Source organism: Silene latifolia, chromosome Y (genome assembly GCF_048544455.1).
Source record: "Silene latifolia isolate original U9 population chromosome Y, ASM4854445v1, whole genome shotgun sequence".
NCBI classification, from domain to species: domain Eukaryota; kingdom Viridiplantae; phylum Streptophyta; class Magnoliopsida; order Caryophyllales; family Caryophyllaceae; genus Silene; species Silene latifolia.
Window position 1 is genome coordinate 320,225,739 of NC_133538.1, and position 11,505 is coordinate 320,237,243.

The 11,505-nt window shown below is 35.0% G+C and overlaps 1 long non-coding RNA gene across 1 annotated transcript; it reads right to left on the reverse strand.

Moving 5' to 3' along the window:
- Nucleotides 1-3,369: 3,369 nt before the first annotated feature.
- Nucleotides 3,370-5,918, reverse strand: LOC141633626 (uncharacterized). Its single transcript, XR_012538410.1, has 3 exons — nucleotides 5,732-5,918; nucleotides 5,577-5,637; nucleotides 3,370-3,516 (listed from the first exon to the last, which is right to left on the reverse strand). It is a non-coding gene; the product is annotated as an uncharacterized LOC141633626 (long non-coding RNA).
- Nucleotides 5,919-11,505: the final 5,587 nt, after the last annotated feature.

The following is an 11,505-nucleotide window of genomic DNA, read 5'->3' on the forward strand; positions in this document are numbered from 1 at the left end:
ACATAAACTCATATTTATGCATAAGTTAATTACCCTAACCTCTTAGGACTCAAAATATAGTCTTCACTAATAATTTTGACCATAATTAACTTTTATTTACAAAATTGTTCATAAATGGACCAAAATTACAAAAATAAGCTATTAAACTTCAAATAAATCCAAAAATTTCAAATAAATTCAAAATTTGAAATTTAAATTCATGAACATTCTGGAAAAATCCATGACACTCATAATGTTCAAAATCATAGGTTAAAAATTTCGAAATTTTTCCGGAAAAACAATGTTGCGGTTTATCGATTTATAATAATATAATCATAAAAACATGGAAAAATTATTTTCACTAACTTTTCAATTTTAGATCTGAAAAATATAATAAAATGCAACATTATACGTTTTTCCTAAGTCATAGATTATGTTTTATTAATTTTACACTAATAATGTCACTATTTATGCTAATGTTTCTTCAAAAATTCATAAATCATGCTAAAAGACTTCTTTATAGCCAATTATTTTACACACATTTTGTAAAATTGCATGTGACAACATATTAATTTTCTATGACCAGATTCGAAATTTAACTCATATTAACCTATTTTTCTCTTAAATCCATATTTAATAATGAAAAATTCATTTTTCGAGCATAACAAGTGCAAAAATTATGAAACATTACAGGTTATCTCAAAATAATATATGTGATAACATATCCAAAGATCAACTTAAAATTCGAAGTATAGCTAATTTTCGACCAAAAATGACATTTTTATTCATAAAATCACATTTAAATGCCATTATTGTAAATTATGAACAATAAAAATCCGAAAAATTAACCAAAATATCCTAAAATATTTTAGGACCAGAAATATTAACATGCATGTAATAATTTCGTGATATATCATAATAACACAAATTTTACAAGTTTTATTTTGTTATTCATATAACTCGGAAAAACTTTTAACCAATTTGCATGCAAACAACCGTGGCTCTGATACCAATTGAAGGAAATGTAGATTCATATACATGTTAACATACTCTTATATGTCTAAATAATTTGTCATAAAATTAAAACGGATCTTATGCATGCAAACAATGATATAAATAGAGGAGAAATCATGTCCTTACAAAATGGATTTCTATTATTAGGGCACAAGAGAGATCACCTATCTCTTCTTGTTCTTGAGCTATTCCAATGGAAGAACAAAGATCTAAGTGTAAGATCTCTCCCTATGCTTTATACCCAAGGCTTCTCTTAATTAAATTAATATTACAAATACTAGTTATAATATTAATCAAGGTAGAAAAATGGAACCAAAATATTTATAAACTCTTATATTATTTCGGTTTTTAGAGAGATAAAAGGGAGGATTTTATTTCTCTCTAAAACTCTAATTTTGGATGAGTGAATTAGAATGAATACCCACTAAAACATTTTAGTGTTATTAGGTAAAATTATAAGAAAAACAATGATCACATTTTTGCTTCCCAAAAACCGTGTAAGAGGAGCTTTAGGGTGAGCCAATGCATGGAGAAATTGTTCTTCACAAGGAACAATAGGCTTGCATGGCTAGGTTGCTTTTTAATCATTGTGTTTTCCACTAATCACAAACAACTTATAATTAGCTAAAACACCTTCTAATTTTCGGCCCTTTGCATAATATGGTGTCCATATTATTTTTGTCAATTGTCTATATGTTACATGTCACATGTCACATATATTTGTTTATGTATTTTTATCATATTAAAAATCAACGTATTAATAAAAATACGTCATATACAAAATCGACTTAGTAATTTCATAATTACTTGTGCCAAAATATTTTTACCATTTATAAATCACAACAGATTGTATTTATAACAATTCATTCAATTTAATTGTTACATTAAACAATTTATTTCATCCGAGTAATGATACAATTCAATTACTCAGACCGTACCTTATTTAATCCCATTTCAATATGATACGTAAATTTTACTTCCAAAATCATCCGTCAATTTTCAAGTAATTTAATTAACTCGTAACATTATACGATTAATTAAATAATCAATTAAGAGTATTGCCCTTTAGGTATGACCTAGGGGGTCAACTGATCACCACCGTCACACGACAGTAATGTCAAACTCTAGTCAGCCAATCATTACCGATATATGTTGACCAGTTGACAGTAACAATATTACTTCCCAATTGTATTCATTTAATGAGACTTAAACATGTGATCATCATGATCAACAGTCGTGATCGCATTATTGTCGGAGGACACATATTCCAACACTAAAACCATAGGGTTAACAAGGGCTTCTCAATACCAAGCCTTTCTCAACTCCAAAAACTCTCAAGAGCCAACTAATAATCCCGCCATTAGATTTTCTCATATGGTAACATATACATTATCAAACTCTCATGTCCAAAGCGGTTATGGAAGCCAATCAAAAACTCGACTTACTTAGTTAATTCTATATCCTCAAATCCACTATTCAATTTCATCCACCTTAGGTCAAGTACTAAGCACTAGTATCCCAAACATAAACAACAAAGCCAAGTTCTATAACCCTAGTAACAAATGCAACTCACACTTAACACACATAACACACAGAATCCACCAATCAAGAATACTCACTTTATTAAGGATCTAGGTATAAGAACCATCAAGTATGTCTCATCACGCTACCTAAGTCTTTCCAACATCAAATCCTTTCAGAACCAGGTTTAAGGGACAAACACAATAATCTCCTCAAAAGTCAAATTTCCCAACCAAGGTCAACATTCCTCAAAACAAATAGTACTATCAAAAAGGCGTTAAGGAAGGATAAGCAAGGAACAAAGGACAAGTTAGGAAATACAAGAGTGACTTACAAGGAAAAAGAAAAGAGGATTTAGAAGAAGGAATAAGCATTAAGAAGTGAAAAACAGGGCAAGGTACACAAAGAATGAGAAACATCTTCGAGGAAGTAGGAGCATTCTTCAAAGGTTGAACAATTCTTCAATCCTTAGCAATAGGCACCAAATCTTGATCTTCATGTAGGTAAGCTCACGGTAAATGATCCAAGGGCACAACAATTATTAAATGACAATCAACAAACATGTTAGTACCTAACAAAGAGCAAACACACTACAGACTACCACATTAGGTCCTTAAGTCTACCCATCTCTCATTCATTATTCAAGGTCAATTTCAAATTAAACTTGGGGTACACGTGTGTGCGTCGGGAGCAACATAGGCTCTGATACCAACTGTGACACCCCGCGATAAAGCGGAAAATATAACTAATAAATTATAGCGGAAATTTATGATATTTTTAAAAACTTTTTACTACTAGTTAAGGATTAACACGCGGGTGCCAAATATGAAATGAAACAAGTACTACAATAGACAATTTTAGGTTATTACAACCCAAGTCTAGAAGGCGGGGAAAAGATATCCCACGAATAAACATATAAGGGGTTTCTAAACTAGAAACTAAGGTCCAAGGGTTTAGTTCTCGCTAGCCCACACGTCTTCCCCACGTAAGCATCTTCACCACCTGTCATTCATGTAAACATGAACGCCATAGTCAGTGGGGAGTAACTCAAGGTTCTCCCAGCCACAATATGTCGAAATGCAAGTAACAAACACTTAATTGAACATATTAGTCATGCATCACATGTAGATAATGAAGGACAAGAAGATATAATGAAAATCATGATGAGACAGGCATAGTACTTTCTTAATAGAATAGGCATGATATGTTAAAATAAACCTGAAATCAAGGGCATGGAGCAACCAAGTCAACCAACTCATATTGACCGACTCAACAAGTGTAAGACATATACTTAGTATGAACTCACAAGACAACCATTTAGACTCCAACCTCTGGGTAGGACGACGATCATAATACGGTCCTAGTCTAAACCTGGATCCAGACTCTCGGGATGGACGTCACCCGATTCGACAAACGATATACCAATCGCATCCAAGACTCGAAACATGGCACACACTCGTAACCAAAGGTCGAGTAACCTCTAATCGAAAACATGGCACACACTCGTAACCAAAGGTCCGAAGAAAGGCGGAAGGATATCCTAATTCGGAAACATGGCACACACCCGTAACCACAGGTCCGAAAGAGGAAAGATAACCCAATCCGGAAACATGGCACACACTCGTAACCAAAGGTCCGAAAGAGGGAAGATAACCCAATCCGGAAACATGGCACACACTCGTAACCAAAGGTCCGAAAGGGGTAAAAAGGAATGTCAAGTAGTCACACAATGTAAAACGTCACACTTGAGTCACAATAAGAGTAAGAATGATTATGCAGACATCATATGACACGGGACCATTAATGTCACATTCATACTCATGGCTTGCATCTCACCATGAGTACGGATGGGAACATCAATCCCGACAATCATATCGCAACTAGAGGGCTTATAGCTCACCCCTAGTGTCCGATAGGACCAAGACTCTCACAACAGGACAATACACAAAGAATATCCGTTATGACTCTTCACAAATAACTATTTGATAAAGATAACTCATACTTGTCTTATATTAACAGATATTCCATTTTCTAATTTAACACGCCAGTTAAATAAAATATAATAAATGATAATGAATGAATTACGTTATAAAATGTGACCAAATCAAGTGACTCGTTTATGAGCCCGACAAATAAGCTACAAGAAGTCCAATACTTTAGTCCATTTAAGTCCGACATGTAAGACACAATTAGTCCAATTATAAGGCAAGCAACCATGGCCCAACAATAAAGAGGCATGTAAACCAATCCAATTACATACTTGGATATACAAAGGAGGCAGGAATCAACTATTTGGTTCAAATCATCCGTGAGATCGACTCAAAAACAGTCCACAAAAGTCACCCATCAACAACTTATATATACATGGTTTTCCTAGCAAATTCCTAGGCCGTCTTAAGACAAGTTTTTAAGCATGTTACAAGGCGGAAATTAAATATACAAAGGACCCATATCATACTTGGATATACACTTGAGACGGAAGTAAGAGAGTCGGCTCGAACCACCAACCAACCATAGACCAAGAACGAGTACAAAACGTCTCACAGCAGTGCCCTGAGTTAGGTAGTCTATTCTCATTATACACATCTTATTTCTCGCTAATGATATTTTCCATTGAAAATTCAGCAATTTTAATAGTTGTCGCCATGTCGGATTAGATTTTATAATCACGCATTCATACATCATGAGTAGGAACCTGTTTTCAACAAGGCTCGAATGCTAGTGGACGAATGATTATATATGTCTGTAGGGCATTAAGGTAGTACACCAGGCATCAAAACAAGGTGCTAAAATAAACTTGTATTATTTCTCGTGAATCATTTATACTGAATATTCAAAATGGTTCAAACATCGACGCAAAGGAGCTCAAAATCTACTTCTCAACAATGGCCTTTCCCTACTTACCCAAAGCAACAAAACATGTAACTTGACTACTTAATCCACATATTCAACCACACATATGAGAAAGGCATAAAGAACTAAACTTTACGACAAATAAGAGTATGAAACCGAGTAAAAGGGGCGAAATATCGACACTTTGTCGAGTAACCTATCACCGTTACCTTATCCTCGCGAATTCCAGAGTAAGAACGTCCAAAACACGAGCCTAACCTCAGTCTTCAACTAAAAGGGAAGAAAAACGAGTAAAAAGGGTCACAAAACCGAGTTTGTAAAAGATGCCCATTTCGAAAAATCGACAAAATTAAGACTTTCTTACCTAGAAAGGAGGAGGAAGAAGAGAGGAAGCCAATGGTATAAAAATGGTGAAGTTTGGTTGAGAAATGGAGAAGGGATCTGGGTTTGAATGGGTCGAATATGGTGATGGTACGGTCCTCTGTGTTTGTTGGTGAGGTTGCTGCGTTTTGATGTTTGTTTTGTTCGCTGCTTTTAGAAGAAGAAAGGAAGGAAGTGAGGAAATAAAGGGGCGTGGGACACAGTGCACAACATCCCAACAAAATTATCTAGTAACAATAATATATAATAATAATAATAATAATATTAATGATTATAATAATAATAATATATTTTAAGTTAGAGATGAGGTGAGGGTAAGTATGTGTAGTAGGAATTGGATTAGTCCGACTAAATTAGCCTCAAGATGAAAATGTGACGGTCTATTGCTAGACGGAATTCAAGACGCGAATTATTATTATTATTACAGTCATTATTATTATCCGACCAAAAATACGTATCTCTATATAATGAGCTTTAAAATATTACTTTTATAGAAATCGTATTTGAAATCAAATTATTTAATTTGAATAATTCAAAAATATAAAATAAAGCAATCAAACGGTTTAATAAATTTCAATGTCAAAATGGGAAATTCGCGGGTGTTACAATCACCCCATCTTTTAAAAAGTTTTGTCCTCGAAACTTGAAAGTAGAAATGAAAGGTTATATAAAATAAAACTGGAACTTTGGAATCGGTAACCAAAACATTTAAAAGGTTACTTATCGTAAGAATTAAAAATTCTTTCAAAAGTTTCAAATAAAATTTTCGATAGAACCAGATTCTCATCAAAGGAACGAAAGTGTTCTCGTTACGTATTCAAGAACATCACATTCCAAATCAAAGATAAAGTAAAATGGCAAATCATTTGTATAAATCGAAAATCAAAATGCTTTCATAACATTTATGAAGGGTTTTCAAAAGTACAAGTCTCGTTCATGGAACGAAATTGCTCTTGTCATGCACACAAGAACGCTAACTTTCCAAGTCAAAGACGAATTTAAAACAAAAATCATTCGCCGACAAGCGTAGAGCAAGTTTTCAAACGTCTTCAATAACGAGTTCTAACATCCGATCAACGTCAAAATCAAAAGAAAAAGATAATCTACTTCAAATTTCCTTTTGCAAAAGCCAGGTTGGAGATAAAAGTTTCACTTTTAAACTCAAAAGGGAATCTAATTCCTGAAAATGTAAAATGATACTTGGCAAAGAAGTCAAAAATAGATCAAAGTTAACATAAATTGGGTAAAATTTAAAGAAATCTCAGGTTTAGCATTTAAAATCATGATAAAGAAGTCTATACTCAAAGAACAAATAGGGAATTAAATCAAATTTTCATTTTCAAAAATTTTTAAAATAGGTAAGGTTTTACAAAAGTATCATAAACTTTTAACAACGAATCAAAACTGGTAGCTTGAAAGCTTAGAAATTGAATAAAGGAAAAGTAACTTAGACATCATAGATACCGGTATGCAAAAGGGATTCAACTTAACTAATCAAAAGAGCTATGATGAATTTCATAGGGCAAGAATTGAAGTCAGAACAATAAGAATGTCAAGGGTAGAGTTTTTATAGGTCACTAGCATCAAACTTAAGGGAGGAGCAAGATGAAGCGAGGAAGAGAGGTATGAACGGTAATGCTGACGACCACAGAAGAAGGGAACTAGACAACAAGGAAACACCAAGTACTCAAACCTCAAACAACAACATCATTCTAAGCGGTTCTGAAAACTTCTTAACAACAAAACTTATAATCACACGTTCCCAAGAATTTCTTCATGCCACTTATCTACAACATCATCCCATCATCTCAAGAACTAAATACAACCTCAAAGGTTCTAAAACCATAGGGTTAACAAGGGCTTCTCAATACCAAGCCTTTCTCAACTCCAAAAACTCTTAAGAGCCAACTAATAATCCCGCCATTAGATTTTCTCATATGGTAACATATACATTATCAAACTCTCATGTCCAAAGCGGTTATGGAAGCCAATCAAAAACTCGACTTACTTAGTTAATTCTATATCCTCAAATCCACTATTCAATTTCATCCACCTTAGGTCAAGTACTAAGCACTAGTATCCCAAACATAAACAACAAAGCCAAGTTCTATAACCCTAGTAACAAATGCAACTCACACTTAACACACATAACACACAGAATCCACCAATCAAGAATACTCACTTTATTAAGGATCTAGGTATAAGAACCATCAAGTATGTCTCATCACGCTACCTAAGTCTTTCCAACATCAAATCCTCTCAGAACCAGGTTTAAGGGACAAACACAATAATCTCCTCAAAAGTCAAATTTCCCAACCAAGGTCAACATTCCTCAAAACAAATAGTACTATCAAAAAGGCGTTAAGGAAGGATAAGCAAGGAACAAAGGACAAGTTAGGAAATACAAGAGTGACTTACAAGGAAAAAGAAAAGAGGATTTAGAAGAAGGAATAAGCATTAAGAAGTGAAAAACAGGGCAAGGTACACAAAGAATGAGAAACATCTTCGAGGAAGTAGGAGCATTCTTCAAAGGTTGAACAATTCTTCAATCCTTAGCAATAGGCACCAAATCTTGATCTTCATGTAGGTAAGCTCACGGTAAATGATCCAAGGGCACAACAATTATTAAATGACAATCAACAAACATGTTAGTACCTAACAAAGAGCAAACACACTACAGACTACCACATTAGGTCCTTAAGTCTACCCATCTCTCATTCATTATTCAAGGTCAATTTCAAATTAAACTTGGGGTACACGTGTGTGCGTCGGGAGCAACATAGGCTCTGATACCAACTGTGACACCCCGCGATAAAGCGGAAAATATAACTAATAAATTATAGCGGAAATTTATGATATTTTTAAAAACTTTTTACTACTAGTTAAGGATTAACACGCCGGTGCCAAATATGAAATGAAACAAGTACTACAATAGACAATTTTAGGTTATTACAACCCAAGTCTTGAAGGCGGGGAAAAGATATCCCACGAATAAACATATAAGGGGTTTCTAAACTAGAAACTAAGGTCCAAGGGTTTAGTTCTCGCTAGCCCACACGTCTTCCCCACGTAAGCATCTTCACCACACCGTCATTCATGTAAACATGAACGCCACGGTCAATCGGGGGAGTAACTCAAGGTTCTCCCAGCCACAATATGTCGAAATGCAAGTAACAAACACTTAATTGAACATATTAGTCATGCATCACATGTAGATAATGAAGGACAAGAAGATATAATGAAAATCATGATGAGACAGGCATAGTACTTTCTTAATAGAATAGGCATGATATGTTAAAATAAACCTGAAATCAAGGGCATGGAGCAACCAAGTCAACCAACTCATATTGACCGACTCAACAAGTGTAAGACATATACTTAGTATGAACTCACAAGACAACCATTTAGACTCCAACCTCTTGGTAGGACGACGATCATAATAGGTCCTAGTCTAAACCTGGATCCAGACTCTCGGGATGGACGTCACCCGATTCGACAAACGATATACCAATCGCATCCAAGACTCGAAACATGGCACACACTCGTAACCAAAGGTCGAGTAACCTCTAATCGGAAACATGGCACACACTCGTAACCAAAGGTCCGAAGAAAGGCGGAAGGATATCCTAATTCGGAAACATTGCACACACCCGTAACCAAAGGTCCGAAAGAGGAAAGATAACCCAATCCGGAAACATGGCACACACTCGTAACCAAAGGTCCGAAAGAGGGAAGATAACCCAATCCGGAAACATGGCACACACTCGTAACCAAAGGTCCGAAAGGGGTAAAAAGGAATGTCAAGTAGTCACACAATGTAAAACGTCACACTTGAGTCACAATAAGAGTAAGAATGATTATGCAAACATCATATGACACGGGACCATTAATGTCACATTCATACTCATGGCTTGCATCTCACCATGAGTACGGATGGGAACATCAATCCCGACGATCATATCGCAACTAGAGGGCTTATAGCTCACCCCTAGTGTCCGATAGGACCAAGACTCTCACAACAGGACAATACACAGCATTATCCAGATTATGACTCTTCACAAATAACTATTTGATAAAGATAACTCATACTTGTCTTATATAAACAGATATTCCATTTTCTAATTTAACACGCCAGTTAAATAAAATATAATAAATGATAATGAATGAATTACGTTATAAAATGTGACCAAATCAAGTGACTCGTTTATGAGCCCGACAAATAAGCTACAAGAAGTCCAATACTTTAGTCCATTTAAGTCCGACATGTAAGACACAATTAGTCCAATTATAAGGCAAGCAACCATGGCCCAACAATAAAGAGGCATGTAAACCAATCCAATTACATACTTGGATATACAAAGGAGGCAGGAATCAACTATTTGGTTCAAATCATCTGTGAGATCGACTCAAAAACAGTCCACAAAAGTCACCCATCAACAACTTATATATACATGGTTTTCCTAGCAAATTCCTAGGCCGTCTTAAGATAAGTTTTTAAGCATGTTACAAGGCGGAAATTAACCATACAAAGGACCCATATCATACTTGGATATACACTTGAGACGGAAGTAAGAGAGTCGGCTCGAACCACCAACCAACCATAGACCAAGAACGAGTACAAAACGTCTCACAGCAGTCCCCCGAGTTAGGTAGTCTATTCTCATTATACACATCTTATTTCTCGCTAATGATATTTTCCATTGAAAATTCAACAATTTTAATAGTTGTCGCCATGTCGGATTAGATTTTATAATCACGCATTCATACATCATGAGTAGGAACCTGTTTTCAACAAGGCTCGAATGCTAGTGGACGAATGATTATATATGTCTGCAGGGCATTAAGGTAGTACACCAAGCATCAAAACAAGGTGCTAAAATAAACTTGTATTATTTCTCGTGAATCATTTATACTGAATATTCAAAATGGTTCAAACATCGACGCAAAGGAGCTCAAAATCTACTTCTCAACAATGGTCTTTCCCTACTTACCCAAAGCAACAAAACATGTAACTTGACTACTTAATCCACATATTCAACCACACATATGAGAAAGGCATAAAGAACTAAACTTTACGACAAATAAGAGTATGAAACCGAGTAAAAGGGGCGAAATATCGACACTTTGTCGAGTAACCTATCACCGTTACCTTATCCTCGCGAATTCCAGAGTAAGAACGTCCAAAACACGAGCCTAACCTCAGTCTTCAACTAAAAGGGAAGAAAAACGAGTAAAAAGGGTCACAAAACCGAGTTTGTAAAAGATGCCCATTTCGAAAAATCGACAAAATTAAGACTTTCTTACCTAGAAAGGAGGAGGAAGAAGAGAGGAAGCCAATGGTATAAAAATGGTGAAGTTTGGTTGAGAAATGGAGAAGGGATCTGGGTTTGAATGGGTCGAATATAGTGATGGTACGGTCCTCTGTGTTTGTTGGTGAGGTTGCTGCGTTTTGATGTTTGTTTTGTTCGCTGCTTTTAGAAGAAGAAAGGAAGGAAGTGAGGAAATAAAGGGGCGTGGGACACAGTGCACAACATCCCAACAAAATTATCTAGTAACAATAATATATAATAATAATAATAATATTAATGATTATAATAATAATAATATATTTTAAGTTAGAGATGAGGTGAGGGTAAGTATGTGTAGTAGGAATTGGATTAGTCCGAATAAATTAGCCTCAAGATGAAAATGTGACGGTCTATTGCTAGACGGAATTCAAGACGCGAATTATTATTATTATTACAGTCATTATTATTG